The sequence below is a fragment of the Marmota flaviventris genome, chromosome X (genome assembly GCF_047511675.1).
Source record: "Marmota flaviventris isolate mMarFla1 chromosome X, mMarFla1.hap1, whole genome shotgun sequence".
NCBI classification, from domain to species: Eukaryota; Metazoa; Chordata; class Mammalia; order Rodentia; family Sciuridae; genus Marmota; species Marmota flaviventris.
In genome coordinates this window covers 44,045,368-44,070,597 of record NC_092518.1, presented here as the reverse complement: position 1 = coordinate 44,070,597, position 25,230 = coordinate 44,045,368, and positions in this window count along the sequence as shown.

The window sequence follows — 25,230 nt, the reverse complement described above, 5'->3', positions numbered from 1 at the left end:
TGTGTCCAACTAAAACTAATAAAAATATTTTTAAAAAGATAGGCAACCTGCCAGTTGCAACAACACAGACAAACGAGGAGGATATTATGCCAATGAAATGAGTCAAACACAGAAAGAAAAATTTGCATGATCTCATTTACATGTGGAAGTTTTTAAAAAGTTCATCACCTAGTAACAGAGTATAAGAGTGGTTAACAGGGGCTGTGGAGTCAGATAAAAGGGAGTTGACCAAAGGGTACCAAAGTTCATTATTAAATGAGAAAATACTAGAGACCTAATGTACAGCATGGTTAGTAAAAATGCTAGTAAAAAATGTTGGAAGAATTGAAATGTGCAAAGAGAGTAGAACTCAAGTGTTGTCAGCACAGAAAAGGCAACTATGTGATGTGATAGATATTCTAATTAACTTGATTGTGGCAAGCAATACATCCGTATGTCAGAACATGTACTTTCTGTCTCTGTTTCTATTTATGTTTACATATGTATATATTATATATAATGTATCAATAATACCAACATAAACATAACACTAGGAAAAAGCAAAATCTATTTTTATTCTTGGCCTAATTGGTCTACAGTCAGATCAGTCGGTATGCAAGCATTAGTACTCTAGGCCACTGGGAGTGGAAGAAGTTTGTGCTTCCACAGGCTGTGGACTCCAGGGAGGGCTCCCTTTCAAAGCTCTTTCCTCACTCCTCCCTTGGAGGAAAGAAGACTGATATGATGGGTCAGAATCAAAAGTACTCTCTTCACATTCTTGATTGTTTCCTTTGCTGTGAAGAATCGTTTTAGCTTCATACCATCCCGTTTATCGATTCTTGATTTTACTTCTTGCATCTCAGGAGTCTTGTTGAGGACGTCCGTTCCTAAGCTGACATGATGGAGAGTTGGGCCTACATTTTCTTCTAAGAGGTGTAGGTTCTCTGGTGTAATGCCTAGGTCCTTAACCCACTTTGTGTTGAGCCTTGTGTGGGGAAAGAGGGGTTTAATTTCATTTTGCTACATATATATTTCCAGTTTTCCCAGCACCATTTGTTGAAGAGGCTATCTTTTTTTCCAATGTATGTTTATGTCATGTTTCTCTAGTATGAGGTAACTGTACGTATGTGGGTTTGTCTCCGAGTCTTCTATTATGTATCAATGTTCTACATGTCTACTTTGGTGCCAATATCATGCTATTTCTGTTAATATCACTCAGTAATATAATTTACCTCTGATGTTGTCATGCCAACTGCTTCACTTTTCTCACTAATGATTGCTTTGGCTATTCTTGGCCTCTTATTCTTGCCGCAGTCTGGCTGGGCACAAATGCCGCAGTCTGGCTGGGCACACAATCACGAGCCACCACACAGCTTGTAGATTCAAACAGCAACTCTTTATTCCCGAACTCACACCAGCCGTCTACAATCACGTTCTGGGGAAATCCACGTTCTCTGCCCAAATCCCCCTCCACTGGGCTTCTATCTCCAAAATATACTGGGCTTCTATCTCCCAAATATACTGTCTGAATCCCGTGAGAACTCAAGGGGAACTCAGGCAGCAGGATACGCCCTATTCCCAGCAGGAATAATCTTAAACCTTAAACCTGGAACCTAAACTGGGAACGCCCTAAACAGGATTATCTTAAAACCGGGAACACCCTAATCTGCCTTGGTCCTTGAGCAAGGTCACCTACATTCAATGTCGCTGCAACATGTCAGCAACATGGGGTACGCTGGCAAGGAAATTGTCATACCTACTTGGCTAATGGCTCCCAGCAATTCTTCCAAAAGAATTTGCCTTTTCTATTTCTATGCAAAACTCATTGGAATTTTAACAGGAACTGCATTCACTCTGTATAAAAGTTTTGTTACTAGGGCCATTTGGACAGTATTAATTCTGCCTATCCAAGGACATGGGTGATCTTTTCATCTTCTAAGGTCTTCTTCAATTTCTTTCTTTAGTTTTCTGTACTTTCCATTGGAGGGGGCTTTCACCTCTGTTGTTGAATTGATTCCCAAGTGTTTTATTTTTTGAGGCTATTAATAGGGAGTGGGTAGTCCTCCTAATTGGTGTTTCAGCTGATTCATCATTGGTATGTAGGAAGGCAATTGATTTATGGAGGTAAATTTTATATCCTGCTACTATGCTGAAGTTGTTTATGAGTTCTGGAAGTCTTCTGGTGCCTTTTTCTGTGGCTTCTAAATATAGGATCCTGTCATTGGCAAATAGACATAGTTCAAGCTCTTCTTTTCCTATTTGAATCCCCTTAATTTCTGTCTTTTGCCTAATTGCTCTGGCTTGACTTTCAAGGATTATGTTGAATAAAAGTGTTGAAACAAGGCATCCCTGTCTTGTTCCAGGTTTTGGAGGGAATACTTTCAGTTTTTCTCCATTTAGAATGATGTTGATCTTGGGATTAATATGTATAGCTTTTACAATATTGTGGTATATTTCTATTATCCCTAATTTTTATTGTTTTGAATATAGATGGATGCTCTATGTGGTCAAGTGCTTTTTCTGTATCTATTGAGGTAATCTTGTGATGATTCTCTTTAACTCTATTGATATGGGGAAAATATTGATGGATTTCTTTTGTGGAACCAACCTTACATCTCAGCAATGAACCCCACTTGATTGTGGTGCACTGTATTTTTAATGTGCGTTTGTAGGCAAAGGGAGAAAATCTTTGCCTCTTGCACCTCAGACAGAGCATTAGTCTCCAGGATATATATACAAAACTCAAAAACCTTAACACTCCTCCAAAAATTTAGTAACCCAATCAATAAATGGGCAAAGGAACTGAACAGATGCTTCACAGAAGAGGAAATACAAATGATCAACAAATACAACAAAAAAACTGTTCAACATCTCTAGCAAGTAGAGAAATGCAAATTAAAACTACCCTGAGATTGCATCTCACTCTATACAGAATGGCAATTATCAAGAAACTGTTTTATATTCTTGTTACAGTAATTTTGAAAAGAAAAAATAAATGAATACAAGCAACAAGAAATGTTAGAATGTGGAGAAAAAAACACACTTATACATTGCTGGTGGGACTGCAAATTGGGGCAACCACTCTGGTAAACAATATGTAGATTTCTCAAAGCACTAGAAATGGAACCATCAATTGACCAGGTTATACCACTCCTAGGTATAGGGTATAGGGAGTTCAAATCAGCATCCTACAGTGACCCAGCCACATTAATGTTTATAGCAGCTCAGTTCACAACAGCTAAATTATGGAAACAACCTAGGTGCCATTCAACAGACAAATGAATAAAGAAAATGGTCTCACACACACACACACATACACACACACACACATGCCAACACTGGAATATTATTCAACCATAAAAAATGACTTTATGACGTTTACTGAAATGGATGGATCTGGAGACTCTCATTGCTATGTGAAATAGGCCAATTCCCCCAAACCCAAGATCGAAATGCTCTCTCTGATATGTGGATGCTAACAAACAACAAGGTGACGAGGGGAAGAATAGAATTTCAGTAGATTAGACAAAGGGGAATGAAGGGAAGGGAGGGGAACAGGAGTAGGAAAGACAGTGGAATGAATTTACATTCATGTACATATAAAGAATAAACCACAGTGAAGGTCAACATCATTTACACACAAGACTGGGATCCTATTAGAGTAAGACATACTCCATGTTTGTATACATATTTCAAAATACACTCTTCTGTCATGCATAACTAAAAGAAACAACAAAAAGTGCACTATGAGAAGTACCACCTTTCACTCTAATATGACACCCATGCATGTAGAATACTTCCATGCTCTTCTCTATCACAACTTCAAAGCTGTAAGTGGAGCCACTGCCTACCTGTGAAACCTGGGTTCTTCTCACTGGAGATTTTTGGGCTCTGTTGCCCTTGAACACTGTGGGTCAGCTAGTGGCAAGTCGTAAAATTAGAAATTGGAAGAGATCCTGCTTCCTTCTTGGGGCATTCTCATAATCTCTTAACAAATAATAGTTTTATACTGTCAGATTATCACCACTGACCCCACATATTTAGAAGTCTCTCAGTTATGGATTCCAAACATGAACAGATAAGGCATATTAACAATAGTCAAGACCTGGCCTCTACCTTATCTTTCCTACACAGATCAACCAAACATGCCTGAATACACCAGATGTTGATTTGTACAAGGGCTACCAATTGATGAAAGATAAGAAGGGGTACATAGTGGCTGGGGTTGTGGCTCAGTGGGAGAGCGCTTGCCTCCCACGTGTGAGGCACTGGGTTCGATCAGCAGCACATAAAAATAAATAAATAAAATAACGGTATTTGCTGGGAGCCATTAGCCAAGTAGGTATGACAATTTCCTTGCCAGCGTACCCCATGTTGCTGACATGTTGCAGCGACATTGAATGTAGGTGACCTTGCTCAAGGACCAAGGCAGATTAGGGTGTTCCCGGTTTTAAGATAATCCTGTTTAGGGCGTTCCCAGTTTAGGTTCCAGGTTTAAGGTTTAAGATTATTCCTGCTGGGAATAGGGCGTATCCTGCTGCCTGAGTTCCCCTTGAGTTCTCACGGGATTCAGACAGTATATTTGGGAGATAGAAGCCCAGTGGTGGTGGATTTGGGCAGAGAACGTGGAGTTGGGCAGAGAACGTGGATTTGGGCAGAGAACGCAGATTTCCCCAGAACGTGATTGTAGACGGCTGGTGTGAGTTCGGGAATAAAGAGTTGCTGTTTGAATCTACAAGCTGTGTGGTGGCTCGTGATTGTGTGCCCAGCCAGACTGCGGCATTTGTGCCCAGCCAGACTGCGGCATTTGTGCCCAGCCAGACTGCGGCATTTGGCGGCCCGTGCGGGGAACTTCTGAAACTTAGAGGTAAGTGAAATTTCTCACCCTTGAGGAAGAGAAAAAAAAAATGGGTGAACATTTCAAAAAACAATGTGTTATCGTTTTGATTTATTTTGTTTTTATTTCAAGTTGCCTGTTCCTAGAACTTTCTCAGGCAAACTGGGGAAAATGTTTGACTCAAGGTTTGAAGTTGTTCGCCTCCGAGCAAGATAAATTGTTAGAGGAAGGAGGCACCCCAGTAAGACCAAGAACAGTTAGGACATATGTTGATACAATACAAAAATGTAGCCCATGGCTTTTTAAAGACGAGTTATTAAGTATATCAATGGGACCATCATGGTATCCTGTAGAAAGATTTTTCTTCAACAAGAAAGAGATGCTAGTTCTGTTTACTACATTTGTCTAAGATCTTGGTTTATACAGACATCTGATTAATTTACAAAGCTAAAGTGTTAAAATATCAACCACTAAATATGAAATCAAGTACTCTTTACTTATTAAGTTCCATAAGGTAATATATTTAAACATTATGTGTGTTTTCATAAATTGGTAAATGGAAAAATGTTTAATATTGCTTTGGTCTGTGTCTTTGCTAAAACAAGGTTACTAAGTGTTAAGATTCTATCATGTGTAATTTATATACAAAGAGTAGAAAAATTTTCAGTTGGGTTTCAATTATAGTATAGTATCATAAAAAACATGAAAGTCTTTCATCTTATTAAAGTGGAGTAATTTGTCTAAATCAGAAATTTTATAAGAGTTGTTTCAAAATGTGAATTTATAAAAAGGTTAACGGTTAAAAAAGAGAAAAAGATTCAAGATATGGAAATATATTTTAATATAAAAGGTTAAAGGAAAAAGAAATGTTTCTAGTGATTGATAATCTGTGTGGTAAAGTAAAAAGTTGTAAAATGCCATTTAAAAAGATTTTGAGGAAACTAGACTTACTTTAAAAGCTTGAGAAAGGAAAAAAGAAGAAAAAGGTATTTGTACATGGCAGATTGAGACAAAGCTTCTCAATGGAGTTCAAAAAAAAAAAGCCTTTGGTTGAAGGGCAGCCATGTAAACTAACATTAAAGAGATTTAAACAGAATCTAAGCCTCGTTTAAAAGAGTGAAGTTGTAGGTGGTGAAAAAGTACATTTAAAAGTACAGTATAGATGATAATTGGAAGGCTTTAAAAGGTTAAATTGAAGGTGGTTAAAATGCCTTCATGATGGAGGAAAGAAGCTTAGTTAATCTTAAAGGCATTGCTTAAAAAATGGGAAGATAATAGGATAAAAGATATTTAGATAAAGAAGATTAAAAATTTAAAGTGAAAAACTTTAAAGACAGAAGTATAGAAAGTTAAAAAGAAAAAAGATAAAGAAGATGTAAAAAGATAGAAAAGATGTAGGAAGACAAGAATTTTAAACCCACAAAATAGGAAAAAAAAAAAACTAGGAGGAAAATAAGCAACTAAGGGTAAAAATACAAACCTTAGGGGAAAAAAAAAAAAACTAGAAGATAGAAATAAGATAGAAAATGGTTGAAAATGTCAAGTAAGGTATTACACAGATAGAAAATGCAAAAAGCTAAGACAACTATTAGATACAGACATACTTATTAAAGCAAAAAGAGGGAATTGGAAAGGGGTATATATCCCCCATAGATAAACTTAAAATAACCCTTTTTACTCTAAACTTTTAAAATTTGGATTCATCAGGACTTAGTGCTGCGGAAAGACATGTGTATCCAAAAAATGTACATAAGCCTAAGGTACTTTGGAAAGATATTCTAACAGGACAATGGAAAGGTCCTGACCCAGTGATTGTCTGGAGTCGGGGTTTTGTTTGTGTTTTTCCACAGGGAGAACAGCAGCCAATTTGGATTTCAGAGAGATTAACTAAACAATTTCTACAGATCGAAAAGAAGATGATTTGACTCAAATCCATAACAGCTGATATCCAGAACTCCAGCTTGGCCATTCTTACATCTGCGACAGTGATTAACCAGTGATGCAATTTTTATTTCCTTGCCAGCGCACCCCATGTTAACTGTGGTAGTGCTGGCATATCTTTGCTGATGGTGTCACCAGTGATGCAATTTTTCCCAAGGAGCCGTCAATTGGCTTGGTGTCGTGGCATTTCTGTATCCTCCTCCCTTCTGCTAGTGATGGTCTAAAATTTGGGGGCCAATGGCTTATGCTGGACCGGTAGTCAGTGACGGGTATGATCCAATTACAGTGGTATCAACCTAAGACAGGAGGCTGACGCCTAAAGGTCAGTTTTCCGATGACGGGTAAGAACCATATGTTGAATTGGACAACCTACCAGGCACGGTCCATAAGCCACATTAACCTCACTCCCCCACTGGCACCAAGGCCAAATTTGGGGGCCAACAGAGGTGAGGCAAAGAACCTCACCCCCCCCCACTGGTGCATAGACCTATCCACAAGTATGGCTGTATGCTGGACCGGTAGTCAGTGACGGGTATGATTCAATTGCAGTGGTATCAACCTAAGACAGGAGGCTGACGCCTAAAGGTCAGTTTTCCGATGACGGGTAAGAACCATATGTTGAATTGGACAACCTACCAGGCACGGTCCTTAAGCCACATTGCTTGTTGTTTAATTAATCAGAAGGGGGGAGATGCTGGGAGCCATTAGCCAAGTAGGTATGACAATTTCCTTGCCAGCGTACCCCATGTTGCTGACATGTTGCAGCGACATTGAATGTAGGTGACCTTGCTCAAGGACCAAGGCAGATTAGGGTGTTCCCGGTTTTAAGATAATCCTGTTTAGGGCGTTCCCAGTTTAGGTTCCAGGTTTAAGGTTTAAGATTATTCCTGCTGGGAATAGGGCGTATCCTGCTGCCTGAGTTCCCCTTGAGTTCTCACGGGATTCAGACAGTATATTTTGGAGATAGAAGCCCAGTGGTGGTGGATTTGGGCAGAGAACGTGGAGTTGGGCAGAGAACGTGGATTTGGGCAGAGAACGCAGATTTCCCCAGAACGTGATTGTAGACGGCTGGTGTGAGTTCGGGAATAAAGAGTTGCTGTTTGAATCTACAAGCTGTGTGGTGGCTCGTGATTGTGTGCCCAGCCAGACTGCGGCATTTGTGCCCAGCCAGACTGCGGCAGGTATTGGGCTGAGGTTGTGGCTCAAGAGGTAGAGTGCTCACCTAGCATGCATGTGGCACTGGGTTCGATCCTCAGCATAACCTAAAAATACAATGAAGATATTGTATCCACCTATAACTAAAAGATAAATATTTAAAATTTAAAATAAATAAATGCATTAATTTTTTTAAATGAAGTGGCCCATATACACAACAGCATAAAAAAGTAGATCTTGTCTTCTGTGACAACATCGATGAACATGGAGATTATTATGTTAAGTGGAATAAACCTTGCACAGGAGGACAAGTACCACATAATCTCTCACATCAGCCTGAAGGAGCTGATCTCACAGAAGGACAGAGTAGAATGGTGGTTCCCAAATGTGTGGATGATTAGAGGGGGAGAAAGGGGATTTGAAGATGTCAGTCAAAGGATATAAAATTTCAATTGGATAAGAGGGAGAAGTAAAAAATGGCAAACTTAGAGACAAAAAATGAGAGAAGTAATGCCCTGGTGCCAGGAGGCAGAGGAGAGGGTGGGTGGAATGAGGTGAGAAATTGGAAATGACTAGTAATGTTTATGGAGTTCTTTCTTAAATGAAGAAATGCTCTAAAATTGTTTTTGGGACATGTTTACAGAACTCTGAGAAGATATCAAAAACCATTGGACTGTAAATTTGAAATGCGTGGATTGTATGGTATATGAATTATCTCACAAAAAGGGTATTGATATATAAAAATATGAGGCAGATGTCTACTAATGGGGGTGTGGCCAAATGCTTGAATCAAATACTTCCTGAATCCCTGTGGTTTTACTACATCTGCCTTTTTCTTCAGGGCCCTCATGCACAACACTGAGGCAACATGAAGCCAGTGTTCTAATTCCTGTTACCTCTCAGAAGTTTGTCCTTTAGATTTAGATGGGGAAACATCCACAGTTATCTCACTGGTTGTTGCTATTTCTCATTTAAAATCAGAAATTGCTGGTCATCTTTAGTAACAATTCTCCCATGTCCAACTGATGATCACATTTCTTTGCACCCAATTTTTTAAATTAAATTTTTTATTCTATTTATTTATATATGACAGCAGAATGCAATTTATTCATATTACACAGAGAGAGCACAATTTTTCATGTCTCAGGTTGAATCCAACCTGAGACCCCACATAAACTTAGGGTAATAACGTCCATTGCATTACACCATCTTTCCTACCCTTATGCCCCTTCTCTTCCCCTCGCTCCCCTTAGCCCTATATGAATTTCATCTATTCCTCCTATGCTACCTCCTATCCCCATTATGAATCAGCATTCTTATATCAGAGAAGACATTCAGCATTTGGTTTTTTAAGATTGCTTACTTCACTTAGCATTATATTCTACAACTCCACCCATTTCCCTGAAAATGCCATGATTTTATTCTCTTTTCATACTGAATAATATTCCAGTGTGTATAGATACTGCATTTTCTTTATCCAGTCATCAACTGAAGGGTATATGTTGATTCCACAATTTAGCTATTGTGAATTGTGCTCCTATAAAATTTACTGTGGCTGTGTCCCTGTAGTATGCTGTTTTTAAGTTCTTTTTAAGACCGAGGAGTGAGATAGCTAGATCAAATGGTGGTTCCATTCCAAGTTTTCTAAGGAATCTGAATATTTCTCAAAAGTGATAGCACCATTTTGAAATCCCACCAGCAATAAATCAGCATACCTTTCCCCCACATCCTTGCCAGCACTTATTTTGCTTGAATTCTTGACTGAAGTAAGATGAAATCTTAGAGTGATTTTGATTTGCATTTCTCCAGTTGCTAGACATGTTGACATTTTTTCATATATTTGTTGACTGAATGTGTATCATCTTCTGAGAAGTGTCTGTTCAGTTCCTTGGCTCATTTGTTGATTGGATTATTTGTTTTCTTGATGTGAAGATTTTTGACTTCTTTATATATGCTAGAGATCAGTGCTATATGTGATGTGTGTGTGCTAAAACTTTGCTCCCATTCTGTAAGCTCTCTATTCACCTCACAGAGGAATGTCATTGGAATTTTGATTGGAATTGCACTAAATCTGTAAAGTGCTTTTGGTATTATGATCATTTTGACAATATTAATTCTGCCTATCCCTGAACAAGATAGACTTTCCATCTTCTAAAGTCTTCTTTAATTTCTTTCTTTAGGGTTCTGTAATTTTCACTGTACATGTTTTCACTTCTTTTGATAAGTTCATTACCAAGTATGTTTTTTTTTGAGGCTATTGTAAATGGGGTAGTTTTTCTCATTTCACTCTCACAGGATTTGACACTGATATGCAGAAATGCCTTTGATTTATGGGTCTTTGCACACAATGTTAATTTTTCATTGCACACTTTACATTTACTTTCAAAGAGACAACATACGACCACTATCTTTTAATAAATGCTTTTCAGCTATCAGTAAACTGTATATTTCTACTTGTCTCCCTTCTTAGAGGTAGTCCAGATGTCCTAGAGAATCACTATCACTTGTCAGTATATAACAATGCCCTTGTACAAAAGTATCACACCTATAGAGCCATGTCAATTATTAATTATTTTTACAACATTCCCAAAAGCTTTTATGGACATATTTATTAAAATACCATCTATTGTTACTTATTTAGAACCACAATCAGTTTCCAAAGATGCCCCCACATAAACAGGTGGCATCTTCCCTACAGTCTGTATAAAATGTCCTATTGTGCTGATTCTGAAACTTTTACTCCACCACTGGAAAGACAGTCCTTTGTTCTGAGAGGCTCTGGTCAATCCTACAATCCTCTGCCATCCTACAATAAATCCACTTCTGAGATCACACCCATGTCACATGGTGCCATCACTCAAATGCAGCCCTACTGGAATAGTCACAAACTCGGTATTCCCTATTAGAATCTCAGGAAAGAAGAAAGGATGATCTCATTGCAAAACATAGATGGATGAAGTAAAGTTGTTCCAGAATAGAAAACACTTTTCTCTCTAAGTTTATCTGAATGATAATCTTGGCTAAATAATTGTCCTCCACTATTAAAGATACCTGTTGCTATGAATTATAATACAGTGTAACTTGAGAAACACTTAGCTTAGTGATTACTGGTCATAGTCAGTGTTTATGTGTGCCAGGGAATAACGTTTCCAAGGCTACCAAAATGTCTCACTATTTAGCAAATTAATTTTTATCTAGTAAATTAAAATACAAACGAAAGTATTTTGGTAAGAGAGGGAATTGGCCAGATCCCAATGTCTCAGAAAGGGGCATGGATACTTCATGATGAAATATTCAGAGAATTCCCAACAGAAATTCTTAAGCAATGACAAATGCAGCTGCTTACTACATAAAAGAGTAAGCCTCTGTCACTTCTCTGTTCCTTACACTGCTTCCATTATGAATTTGCAAAAAAACAAAAAACCCACCTTGGTTAAAATAATTTCAATCATCAAGATAAATTTAAAGTCCGTTGCCATGTGACTTTTTAATTGGTCCTGGGGATTGAACCCAGGGCTGCCTTACCACTGAGGGAAATCCCCAGCTTGCTTACTTTCTTTGTTTCTTTCTTTCTTTCTTTTCTTTTCTTTTTCTTTCTATACCAGGTTTGAATGCAGAAGTACTTTGCCTCAGTGCTATATTCCTAGCCTTTTTCATTTTAAGTTAGGATCTTAATAAATTGCTTAGGTCTTTGGTAACTTGCTTTGCTGTTGAGGCTGGCTTTGAACTTGTGATCCTTCTGCCAGTCTCCTGGGTTGCTGAAATTACAGGCATGTGACACCAAGCCCAGCTGACATATGACTTTTTAAAAAGACTTTCTAGCGAAATTACCCAGGGAAATAGGATAGATGGCAGATTAATTGGACTTACCTTTCCTAGCCTTGTATTTGTATACCTGAGCAGGGTAATTCCACATCATGCATGCCCACAAAATACACTAATTTATACTTTATGTATGTGTATTCTGCCAAAGTAAATCCTATTATCATGTGTAACTAAAAATAAAACTATTAAAAATACTTCTATATTTGCATCCAATACTTTAGCAGGCCCATGCTTCACCCTGTACAGTGCCAATTTATGTGACACCCACATTGACCCAGAACTGCCTGTCTTTTTGCAAATCACTGATATTTTCTCTCAGGGGTCCTGGTGCCTTATTTCTGGTGAGTCTGCTCCATGTTCTTATAGTTGCTTTAGCTTGGAGCTCCTCTGTCCTAAACTGTCAGTGCTCTTCAATTGCTAACCCTAGAATCTGTGGGGAATGATGGTGTCAGGATGCAAAAGCAGACATTGATTCAATGACGCTGGGCTAGGCAGAGCTGGGGCCTATGCAAAAAAGTTTTCCTCGTGTCCATATGTTGCTTTCTCTTGAGAAACATTGGATCTCCATTCTCTAAGTATTCCACATTGGGGAACACTGGGGAAACTAGAAGCACTTTAATCTTGGAGGAGTTTATCAAGAACTCGCCAACTTAAACGTCTCCCATGCTTATCTTTCTGTTCTAATGTGAATTTCTCCTGGTCCCAGGATTCGATGCTGTGTTTCTAATCTTCCGTGTTTCCTTAGAGTCCCTCCATCTTCTGTGAAAGTTATTGGGGCACAAAGTTGAAGTCCAGGTGCCAGGCAAGTGACATCAGTTCCCTGCAGAATGGTCTGTGTGATGAATGAGGAGCAATTCCACTGCCCCAGTCCTTTCCCTCCGCACTCCCAACCAGCCTCCAGGATAGTCTAAGCCACTTTCTTAATTTCTAAGTGAATGACAGGAGAGGTGCCAGGGTTGCTTCTGGAGTACTAGATGCCCTTACTTTGGATAGGCGGCCTATTGTTCTGCATCTAGAAACTGCTAACGGTTTGTTTTTAGTCCCAACATCAGGGCAGAAAATTATGAATGGAAGAAGGAAGGTTTGAGCCTGGCCATCGAGAGCTAAAAGAGGATTTTACATTATTCCCAAAACACTTCTGCTGCATTGATTTTCTTTTTGAACTGATTTCAGAGGAGAAATGATTGACCTGCATTTAACTCGGTTTCTCAGATCAACATGAACAATGTGACTACCCAAATAAACCAAAGGAGGACATAACACTTGAGATGCCCATGTGGGGTGCACACAAGCAACTTCATCTAGGTTGGTGATCAGCTGATGACTGAAACTTGTAGGTAGCCCCACCATCTCCATTCCATGTCATTTAGAGGAGCAGCTTGCCTTTGCCATTGCCAAGGTCAGTAGCCTTTGGTGAAAACAGTTCTTATCAATGTCTGGTAGCCCCTTTTATATGTTTAATTTTCACGGTTTTTATTTACTGGGCGTGCTCTGGGACAGAGAGCTACATGTCTACCTTCAGTTGATGAATTGTGCATAAGACGCTGGGAATTTCAAAACTTGAGCAGAGCAGTATTTAGCAACATTGACCAGCTTTTCCTTCCATCATTCCTTTTTCTGCTCCTCATTTGCACTGCAAAGTCAGTTTCTTAGTCAGCCAGACATTCAGTTCCTTGGGGAAAGCAGAAAAGAGAGGTAACCCCCCAGTCCCTCCCATGTGGAGGTTGTTTATGAGCCAGTGAAGGCTCATGTGGCCCCTTCCTTCCCAAGATTCATTTTATGGACTCAGACTGTTTCTCTGACAGGCGATGTTCAATAACCTTTTCCTGGAAATGAGTCAGAGTTTATAGATTCCACATTTTCTCTGAATTAATATGTGTTCTGCAAAAAGGAACACAAACTATCAAACCCAGTTGGAGATGAAATTTCTGCCTCTCCTAGAATGCTGCCTGAGATTTGGAAAACAAGTTATATTAGCTGAGCTGAGCTATGACAGAGTGACGGGTCCCCTGATATGCACTTCCAGTACAAACAACTATAAAACTACAGAATTCATTAAGAGACTGTTTGGGGGCATTGGACAACAGGCAACTCAAAATTGTGATCTTTCAGAGAAATAAACCCCATGAAATAAAACCAATGTTTTCCATGCATACTGCCTGGGGGCATATTCCCAATGTTCCCTTCTTCTGCCATTTTCAAAACAACTATTACTACTAATCTCTCAGAATCAAAGACAACTTTGTGAAATGTTCCTCATGGTCAGACAGCCAGTGGTGGAGCTGGAAGTCAAAACCAGTATACCACTACACTGGTATTTGTAAATTTTTTCTTCCAATGTTTTGCATCAATTCTCGGGCTTCATGCCTGCCAAGCGAACACCCTACTACTGAACCACATCATAGTCCTTGTAATCATTTTTAAAAAATATTTTGTTGTAGATGGACACAATTCCTTTATTTTATTTATCTACTTTTTTTTGTGGTGGTAGGTTCGAACCCAATGCCTCACACCTGCTAGGCATATGCTTTGCCACTTTGCTACCGCCCCAGCCCCTCGTAATCATTTTTTTTAACTTGTAGGTAGACAAAACACCTATATTTTATTTTTATGTGGTGCTCAGTATCAAACCAAGTGCCTCACATGTGCCAGGTGAGTGCTCTATCACAGAGCCCCAGGCCCAGCCCTTGTAATTATTTTTTTAAAATATATTTTTAGTTATAGTTGGACAGAATGCGTTTATTTTTATTTATTTAATTTTATGTGGTGCTGAGGATCAAACCCAGTGCTTCATGTGTGCAGGCGAGTGCTCTATCAATGATTCCCAGCCCTTGTAATCAATTTTGATGCACAAATTTCTTTCATACTTAGGAATTTTGAAAATAGCTTCCTCTGTTTTGTATGGTGTAAAATGCAATATTAGACTGAAATTGTACTAAATCAGATATTTTAGATATTTTCTAATTTCATTTTAAAGGGGAGAGAGAGAGAGAGAGAGAGAGAGAGAGAGAGAGAGAGAGAGAGAGAATGAATATGATCCAGTGTGTGGAGGGAATGGAGCCCTCCCCACTCCCAGTGTTGTTCCTCTTTCCCTTCTGCCTCTACTATTTTTTTTTCTGTTGGGCCTGGAATTGAGTTGCCAAATTCAAACTCTTTCCTGGTAAGGGGGCTCGTAGGTTTTCTCACATGAAGAACAACAGCCTCACATTGTTAGCCTGGGCTGGAGCAGGTCCAAACATCCAAACATCTCTTTGTGGATTGAGAGGATCTGTTTTATACGTGTTATGGGAAGAAGCCCCGTAATGTAGAGGGGACAAGATGGAGCCTTAACAGCTGGCCCACTGTAGCATGTGACACAGTCTACACCAGGCTCATTCATCCTGACACATGCCACTTTCATTGCCAACAGAATGCTGCTCTCCTTGGCAACAGGCAAGTGCTCTCTCAATGATTCCTAGTAACTTGGCTGTACTGAGATGCCATACCACAGTGAAACCTGAGAGATTTAGAGACTTTACAAAATATCTAAGTGCAACATCAACGTCAACACTTTAGATCCTTTCAGAATCTAAAGTGAACCATGATCCTTCAGAGGAAATTCAGAAAGCTGACCACCTCCTTAACAATTCTAATAGGAAACGGAGGGAAACGTGGCAAGAAAAACCATGAGAATTACTAGGCTAGTCCTTGTGACATAGTCACTTCCCCCTTCTTAATAGCAGACTTGCAATGCAAGATTCATCCTGGGACCTGGGTTAACTATGACAAAGGAAGGAGCATTGACCTGAGAAATGTCGGTCACAAGTTACATTAACAATGACAATAATGATAGCTATATTTATTGACCGCTTGCTGTGTTCAAGATATCTTACTAAGTACTTTACAGGGATGTTCTCCTTTAATTATGTCAACTGCCTTTTGAGTTTGGCAACTATACAAATTTCATAGAAGAAGCTTTTGGATTTAAGAAAACAAAAGCAATTATTTTAAGGTCAAGTGGTCAGAAGTGATGGATATAGGATTAGGGCAAAGTGTCTCCAGCATTCTCACTGTTAAAGACAACATGGTTAAAAACAAACAAACAAACAAAACAACAACAAACTATGGTAATAGCACTCCTTCAAATTTACAAAAATATCTCATTTGCATTTGTATACTTTTGCTCATCTATCTCACATTGACATCCTCCTTATTGAGTTTGGAAGGCCTAATATTTCTCCATTTAACTAATTAATATAAAATACATGAAAAACATATTTTCTTTTTTTTTTAATTTTTTATTGTTGGTTGTTCAAAACATTACAAATTTCTTGATATATCATATTTCACACTTTGATTCAAGTGGGTTATGAACTCCCATTTTTACCCCATATACAGATTGCAGAATTACATCAGTTACACATCCATTGATTTACATATTGCCATACTAGTGTCTGTTATGTTCTGCTGCCTTTCCTATCCTCTACTATCCCCCCTCCCCTCCCCTCCCCACCCCTCCCCTCCCCTCCCCTCCCCTCTTCTCTCTCTACCCCCTCTACTGTCGTTCATTTCTCCCCCTTGTATTATTTTTCCCTTTCCCCTCACTTCCTCTTGTATGTACTTTTGTATAACCCTGAGGGTCTCCTTCCATTTCCATGCAATTTCCCTTCTCTCTCCCTTTCCCTCCCACCTCTCATCCCTGTTTAATGTTAATCTTCTTCTCCTGCTCTTCGTCCCTACTCTGTGAAAAACCTATTTTCAAAAGAAACATTATATTATCATCATAAGTGGAAATCCATCCCTTGACCATGAAAACAAATTTAAATAAGATATATCATTTTAAAAAATGACTAAACAAGCACTAACATTTATGAAGGTTCACTCAATGTACCACCTGAACTCATTTTGTGTACAATATGGATATAATTTTGCTAGATTTTATTAATCTGTCACAGTCCTTTGTAGCCCAATTTCTTCTGGTTGTATAGAAAAGAAAATCTAATTTCTGGACCTACAAAGCTAGGAATCATGGTGATTATACTATTGTACTGACTGTCCCTGAAGGGGAACTCATGATGTAGCAAGATAGACTTCCTCATGCACCCTCTGGTAATTATGCCTTTTGAAAGTATGAGAACTGGTTTGTGAAAGTTTTCCTTACCAGTTGAGGGAACATGAATTCATTAGTGATGTGAACAGAGGCCATGCTAATTTCATCTGAAACTTTTACAGTATTTGAAAGACAAAATGTTCTCAGTAAATATTTGTCAATCAAGTTCCCTTGAATTTTTGCGAATTCTATTTCTTCTTTCTGGAATGTCCTTCCCCCATGATAGTCAGCTGAGAAGCTACAAATAATTCCTTAAACTTCGTGCAAGTGTTCTAGGCTCCCTTAGGAAGGCATTTGTTCCCTCCTGTCTATTCTCATCAAATATTATCCACACATCTATTCTAAGTATTGTTTTGAGGTCTATACTCACAACCAGACTCTGAAACCTTCAATAGCAGTGACTATATCTAGTGTAGCTTGTTGAAACTTCTTCAATTTCTATAGTACCTTTTATTACATTAAATAATGTCATGCATTGGGTATTTTTCAAAACATATTGGGGGTTCCTGTAGCATAAGAGAGTTTGACTATGCCTTATGTGTGTGATGTGATTTCTTAGCTTAAATCCTTGATCCTAGAGTCCCACCAAACATTTTCTTCATCACTAAATTCTAGAGATTGACAAAATACTGAAACCTCAAATAAGTCTCAGTTGCTTCTTCCATGATTCAATTTCTGCATTCAAGGATTTAGTTACCTACTTGGAAGACTAAATATGCTTTCTACTGGGTGGAAGAAAGAATAGAACCTTCAAAGAACATTTATTTCTTAGTTAAACCATGTCATCTGAAAAACATTTGGGTACAGAAATCATCTTGTGGACCTCTTGTCAAATTTTTGGAGAACTTTGATCTAAAGCTTTCTCAAACATTTTTGAGTTTGTTATGGTAGACATCAATGAGAAAGGAGACAGTTATATACAGGAAGATTTCTGAAAGATGGACCAAGTACACAAAACGTGTGCAAGGTGGTATACAAGCTTCACTGTCAGTCCACTCTTCATTATACCTTTTGCAGGTGACTGTACCCCACCAAAAGGAGACAATGTAGAAAAACGAAAACCTGGCAAACTCAGCTCATTAAGGTGTACATTAGGCTCTGAGGTTTAGAAAAGTTGTACAACTTGCTCAAGCTCATGGAGTTCATTCTGTAAGACCATATTTCCCAGAAACCAAAGTCAGAAAATGACACCATGAGGAAAGCATACTACAGAATAATACAATTTATGGATATACTTGGGAACTTTTTCAACAAAATCAAAATCAGAGAATAGATTTTTTAAATGTTTTACTTATATGCATGTGGAAGAGGTACACTTCACTGTGAAAAACACAAAGAGCTTGAAAACAAAATGATGGGGAATTTATACTATACAACCATAATGAAAAGAGAACCCTAATGGCTCTACTAGTATGAATTGAAGCAAACTACACTTCAAAAACAGATCCTAAGACAAAATTATATTTAGATACAAGGAAGAGTACTATATCATGATAAAATGCTCAATGTATCAAGAAGACACATTAATTAAAATGAGTATGCATAGATAATAAAATAGTGCATGATGATACATGAAGCAAAACCTGACACAATTTGAGGGAGAAAAAGGAGATTCAAGAATAATAGAGCATCCAGGGTTGGGGTCGTGGCTGAGTGGTAGAGTGCTTGCCTGGCATGTGTGAGGCACTGGGTTCAATTCTCAGCACCGCATACAAATAAATTAATTAAATAAATATTTATGTACAACTAAATATATTAAACAAAGAATAATAAAGAATTCAATATCTCATTTTCAATAACATTGAATCTATAGGCCAAAGATATCAAGAAAATAGACTATATTAGCAAAAGTCTATATTGAACCTCAGTATTTTATTTTCTGCTCTGGAGATGAAAGCTAGGGCCTCATGGATGCTAGGCCAGTACTCTAGCACTGTGCTACATCACCAGACAAAAGAAAGCACTAGAAGTAAGGATGGGGTTGTGGCTCAGTGGTAGAGAGCTTGCCTCACATGTGTGAGGTACTGGGCTTGATCCTCAGCACCACATAAAGATAAATAAATAATAAAAATCAAGGTATTGTGTCCATCTCTCTCTCTCTCTCTCTCTCTCTCTCTCTCTCTCTCTATATATATATATATATATATATATATATATATATATATACACACACATACACACACATACATACACACACACACACATACACCTTCAGTTCATACATCATTATATATATATGAACAACCAGACATCTGTGATGTCTGTGGAATCTTTCACCTGTAATCAGCAGGATACACATTCACCTCAACCAAGCATGCATGATCTATCCTCCAGAAGAGATCATATGGTAGGCCATTACATATACTTGAATAAATTTTGACAAGATTGAAATCATACAAGTTAGATTTTTCAAAAACATTGAAATGAAATTATAAATTAATAACAAAAGGAAATCAGATAATTCAAAAGGATGTGAAAATTAAACAACCTACTTCTAAATAAGAAATTACTGGGCTGGGTATGTGGCTCAAGTGGTAGCATGCTTGCCTGACATGCATGAGGCACTGGGTTCGATCCTCACCCCACATAAAAAAATAAAATAAAGATAAAAAATTTAAAAAATGAAATTGCTGAAATAAGAAATTCCAAAGGAAACTAGATATATTTTTTGATAAAGGTATTGGGGATTAAATCCAGGGATTTGTGTGTGTTTGGCAAGTGCTTTACTACTGAGCAAGAGTCTAAATTCCTAATTTTGTGTGTGTGTATGGTGCTAGGGAAAGTACACAGGACTTCATATGTGGTAGGCTAGTGCTCTACCACTGAGCTGCATCCTCAGTGTCCCTTTTTATAATATCATTGGCAAACCTTACTAAATTACTCAGATGCCGCAGTCTGGCTGGGCACAATCAGGAGCCACTTGTCAAAAGAAACTAACTTTATTTTTAGAACCACACACGCCAAACAAAACAGCCTCTCGGGAAAAACCCTCAGAGCCTCAACTGCCACCACCGGCTTTCCACAAGCCTCTCTCTCCCACACAAGCTTCTCTCTACCTCCCACAATCCTCCTGCTCTTGAGGCCGATTGGCTGGGTCACGTGGGTGGAGCCAAAAAAGTCCCCCAATGAGCAGCTCCGTGGTCTGAAAGGGCAGGGAAACAGCCCAATGAGCATCACCGCAGAGGAGCCAATCAGCTAGATGTTGCTGGGGCCGCTGTGAGCCAATCATCAGACGGCAGCTGGAAGTTTGCTGGGGCCCCTTCGGCTGTGGCTCTCAACATCTCCCCCTCTCTGTTTAAACAAAAAGCATGTGGCTTAGGGACCGTGCCTGCCTTAGGTTGTCCAATAGTACATATGGTCCTTACCCGTTAGGTTGGTACCATTGCAATTGGATCTTACCCGTCATTGACTACCGGTCCAATATACAGCCACACCTGTGGAGAGGTCTTTGTACCAGCGGGGGGGTGAGGTTCTTTGCCTCACCTCTGTTGGCCCCCAAATTTTAGCTGGACAATCATGATAAGCAGAAGGGAGGAAGATACACCAAGCCAATTGACGGCTCCTTTTGGAAAAATTGTACCACCGATGACATCATCAGCAAATATACCCCAACACTACCACAAGTCGCTGCACCAACAGATAGTTCACAATGCATACAGGTGAGTTCACAATGTGTCCAGGCAAGTTCTGAAAGCAGTTCAGTGATGGCTATTGCAGAAGCTGTAGATTGGTTTTATCTTTGACTTCACCGGCACTGGGATGAAGATAGGAATTCTGGCAATAATGGCTAAAGAAAAAATTATGTAACATTACAGAAGGCACTAAAAGAAAACAATTTTCTTAACAATTTACATTATCTTTAAGAGACTTATTAAATATAATGAAAAGGAAAGGTGACAGTAAACAAACAGATCTGTTAACCTTCTTTTTTGTTTACGTATTAAAACAATCCTCAACAGTTGTTTACCCAATTTAAATTAAACCACGTGAAAAAAAATATTTGGATCCATTTTATCATGAGCGCTCATCATATATGATATATGGATATACATACATTCAAACATATAACACAAAACACAAGTGTGCACACATAATATAATACATACAACACATAACATTATAGTAAAGGCCTTATAACTTTTTACAGGTGAAATCTCCATTGCAATGTTTAAAAACTCTATAGTCAAAAAATAGAACTGATCAGCAAAACATTAACCTAGGTCTGTATGAGCTCAAAAAACAAAATAGAACTTCATGATATGGCAAAGGGCAATAATAAAATAGATATTGAAAAAAGCATCCTGGATCTGTTGCAGATGTAAGAATAGCCAAACTGGAGTTTTGGATATCAGTTGTTATGGATTTGAGCCAAATCATCTTCTTTTTGGTCTGTAGAAATCGCTTTAGTTAATCTTTCTGGAATCCAAATCAGCTGCTGTTCTCCCTGTGGAAACACATAAACAGACCCCCGACTCCAGATAATCACTGGGTCAGGACCTTAGTTAATCTCTCTGGAATCCAAATCGGCTGCTGTTCTCCCTGTGGAAACACACAAACAGACCCCCGACTCCAGACAATTACTGGGTCAGGACCTTTCCATTGTCCTGTTAGAATATCCTTCCAAAGTACCTTGGGCTTATGTACATTTTTTAGACACATATGCTTTTCCACAGCACTAAGTCCTGATGAATCCAAAATTAAAAAGTTTAGAGTAAAAAGGGTTATTTTAAGTTTATCTTTGGGGAATATATACCCCTTCCCAATTCCTTCTTTTTGCTTTAATAAGTACATTTTAATAGTTTGATGAGCTCTTTCAACTATGCCTTGTCCCTGTGGATTGTATGGGATTCCTGTTATATGAGTAATGCCAAATGTTGAGCAAACTTGTTTAAAAGAGGTAGAAGTATAACCAGGGACATTATCTGCTTTTAACTGTTTTGGAACACCCACAGTGGCAAAATTTTGTAAGCAATGAGCTATAACATCTTAAGTTTTTTCTCCGGCATGAAGGGAGCCCATCAAAAATCCAGAAGAAGTATCAACTGTAACATGCAAATATTTTAATTTTCCAAATTCTGGCAAGTGTGTGACGTCCATCTGCCAAATATGGTTAGGTATCAATCCTCTAGGATTGACTCCAAGATTAACTTGTGGTAAAAAGGTCACACAATTTTGACATTGTTTTATTATTTGTCTAGCTTGTTCCTTAGTTATTTTAAAATGCTTTTGTAAAGTATTAGCATTGACATGGAACTTTTTATGAAAATTTATAGCTTCTTCTAGTGTAGAGAAAATATGTATGTCATGTGTAGTTTTATCTGCTAAATCATTGCCCAAACTAAGGGCTCCAGGCAATCCTGTATGTGCCCTGATATGTCCTATAAAGAATGGATCTTTTCTGTCCCAGATTAGACTTTGTATAGTGGAAAGCAAAGAGAAAACAGTAGAAGAAGGGGAAATCCTACCAGCATCTTCAAGAGATACTATAGCATTAACTACATACTGACTATCAGAAAATAAATTAAATACAGAATCTTTAAGCATCACAAAAGCTTGTAAAACTGCATTAAGCTCTACCTTTTGAGCTGATTGTTTGGGTACTAAAAATGTAAAAGTTTGATCAGGGGTAACTACTGCTGCTTTACCATTATTTGACCCATCAGTGAATATATTTGGAGCATTCATGATAGGTGTTTTTCTTGTCATTTTTGGAAAAATTACAGGATGCAATGACCAAAAAGACAATAAAGGATTAGATGGTAAGTGGTTATCAAATGAAACATTAGATTTGCACATGATTATTGCCCAAGTATTTAACTCATTAGCTAACTCATCAATTTGATTCATAGTATATGGAGTAATAATTTTATTGGGAGAAATTCCAAACACTCCCTTTGCTGCTTTTATTCCTTTGAGTATTAATTGTCCTACAGCCTCCGGATACCTAGTAAGAATAGTGTTAGGAGAATAAGATAAATGTATCCATAATAATGGACCTTCTTGCCAAAATACTCCTGTAGGAATATTTTTTGTTGGTAGTACAATAAATAATAAAGGCAAACTTATATCAATTCTATCCAAATGCATATTTTCCATATATGTTTCAATGATTTTTAATGCCTTTCTTGCTTCAGGCGTTAACATTCGGGGTGAATTTGGATCTGATGGACCTTTTAGGATATCAAATAAAGGTCCCAACTCTCCTGTTGGTATACCTAAATAAGGCCTTATCCAATTTATGTCTCCTAATAACTTTTGAAAGTCATTAAGTGATTTGAGTTGATCTACTCGTATTTGAATTTTTGGTGGACGGACCATGGTTGAGGATAATAGAACTCCTAAATAATTAATTGGAAAATTTAATTGTACTTTATCTATTGCTATCTCTAGATTATAATTTTTTAATAAGTTTGTAAGTGTGGCATAACATTCTAGCAATGTGTTTTTATCTTTGTGTGCTAATAATACATCATCCATATAGTGAAATATTTGTAGTTCAGGATTTTGATTTCTAAGTGGCTGGATTACTTTGTTAACATAAATTTGACACATAGTTGGGCTGTTAGCCATCCCTTGAGGGAGTACTTTCCATTCATATCTCTGATCAGGACCTTCATGATTCAGTGCAGGGATAGTAAATGCAAAACGTGGACTATCCTCAGGATGAATTGGAATTGAAAAAAAACAATCTTTAATATCTATAACTAAAACATACCAGGTTTTTGGCAAAGCAGACAACTGAGGAATCCCTGATTGAGCAGGTCCCATAATAACCATCTCATTATTAATGGCTCTTAAATCTTGCAATAATCTCCATTTACAAGATTTCTTTTTGATGACAAAAATGGGAGTATTATGGGGAGATACAGAAGGTTGTATATGACCTTCCGCTAATTGTTGTTTGACCAGGTCATGGGCTGCTTGTATCTTTTCTTTAGTCAGGGGCCACTGAGGAACCCATACTGGTCTTTCTGATTTCCAAGTAATTTTTATTGTCTCAGTGGCCCTTTCTGAAAATCCAACCCATGTCTGTCTGTTCCTTGATCTATTTGTATTGGTGCTGCTATACCTTGTTCTTGTTTCTCTAATCTTTTTCCTTTCCTAAAACCTTGTCTAGTCATAATAGTGGGTGCATTTTGGTTGATGTTATTTGTTAATGTCAAACCTAATTGATCTAGGACATCTCGTCCCCATAAATTTACGGGAAGATGATCCAATACATATGGCTGTATAGTTCCTTCACATCCTTCAGGATCCTTCCAATCTAATACCATTGCACTTCTATGGGGATTAGTTGCCACTCCTAGGCCTCGAAGCATTTGAGTGGCTTGTTGTAATGGCCAATGTTTTGGCCATTCTTGACGAGAGATGATGCTAAAGTCTGCACCTGTATCCAGTAGCCCATTAAATTCATGTCCTTGAATATTTAGTTTTAGCATGGGGCGAGAATCTAAATTTAAAGAAAGCATAGCCCAATCTACATCTGTGGAGCCTAATCCCTTGGAACCTCTTTCTACAGTACGACTGGAAAATTTATCATGTAGGCTGGGTATTATTAGTAACTGTGCTATTCTATCTCCTGGTGAAATTACTGATATACCCTTTGGAGAACTGGCTATAATTTTTATTTCACCTTCATAATCGGGATCAATTACCCCAGGACTTATCATAAGTCCTTTTAGAATAGAAGAGCTGCGTCCCAATAATAAGCCTACTGTTCCTTTGGGAAGAGGTCCTTTCACCCCTGTGGGAATGATTTGAACTCCCATCTCTGGAGTTAGTACTGCTCTGGCGGAAGCGCAGATGTCCAACCCTGCGCTCCCTCTGGTTTGTCTGATGAGGGATCTGATGGACAATGTGTCCTGGGCACTACCCTGATGGGGTTGCTGGGTTCCTCCAGTGCTCCGTATATTTGTGGTTTTGGGCCCCGGAGCATTGGGCCCCCCTGTCCATTTTTCGGCAATGGAGCCCGATGCCTTTCTCCACGATATCGTGGATAAACACCTGGTCCTTGTTCGTTTTTTGATAATGGAGTACCCTCTATGGTGGTTTGAGAACGGCATTCATTAGCCCAATGTCTCCCTCTACGGCATCGTGGGCAAATACCTGGTATTCTACTCCTTTGATACCTAGTTTTGTTAAACCCTCCTCCAATGGGGCAATTCCTTTTAAAATGTCCTGTTTGTTCACAATTGTAGCATGTTCTTGGCCTGGCATCTAAAGCCTGTTTTACTGCAGCTGCCACAATTTGCCCTTGTTCATTAATGTCTCTGGCATCTAAAGCCTGTTTTACTGCAGCTGCCACGACTTGCTCTTGTTCATTAATGTCTCTACATAATTTAATATATGTGTTTAAATCTTCATGTTTCCATGGTCTAATGATATCTCTGCACCAACGATTCGC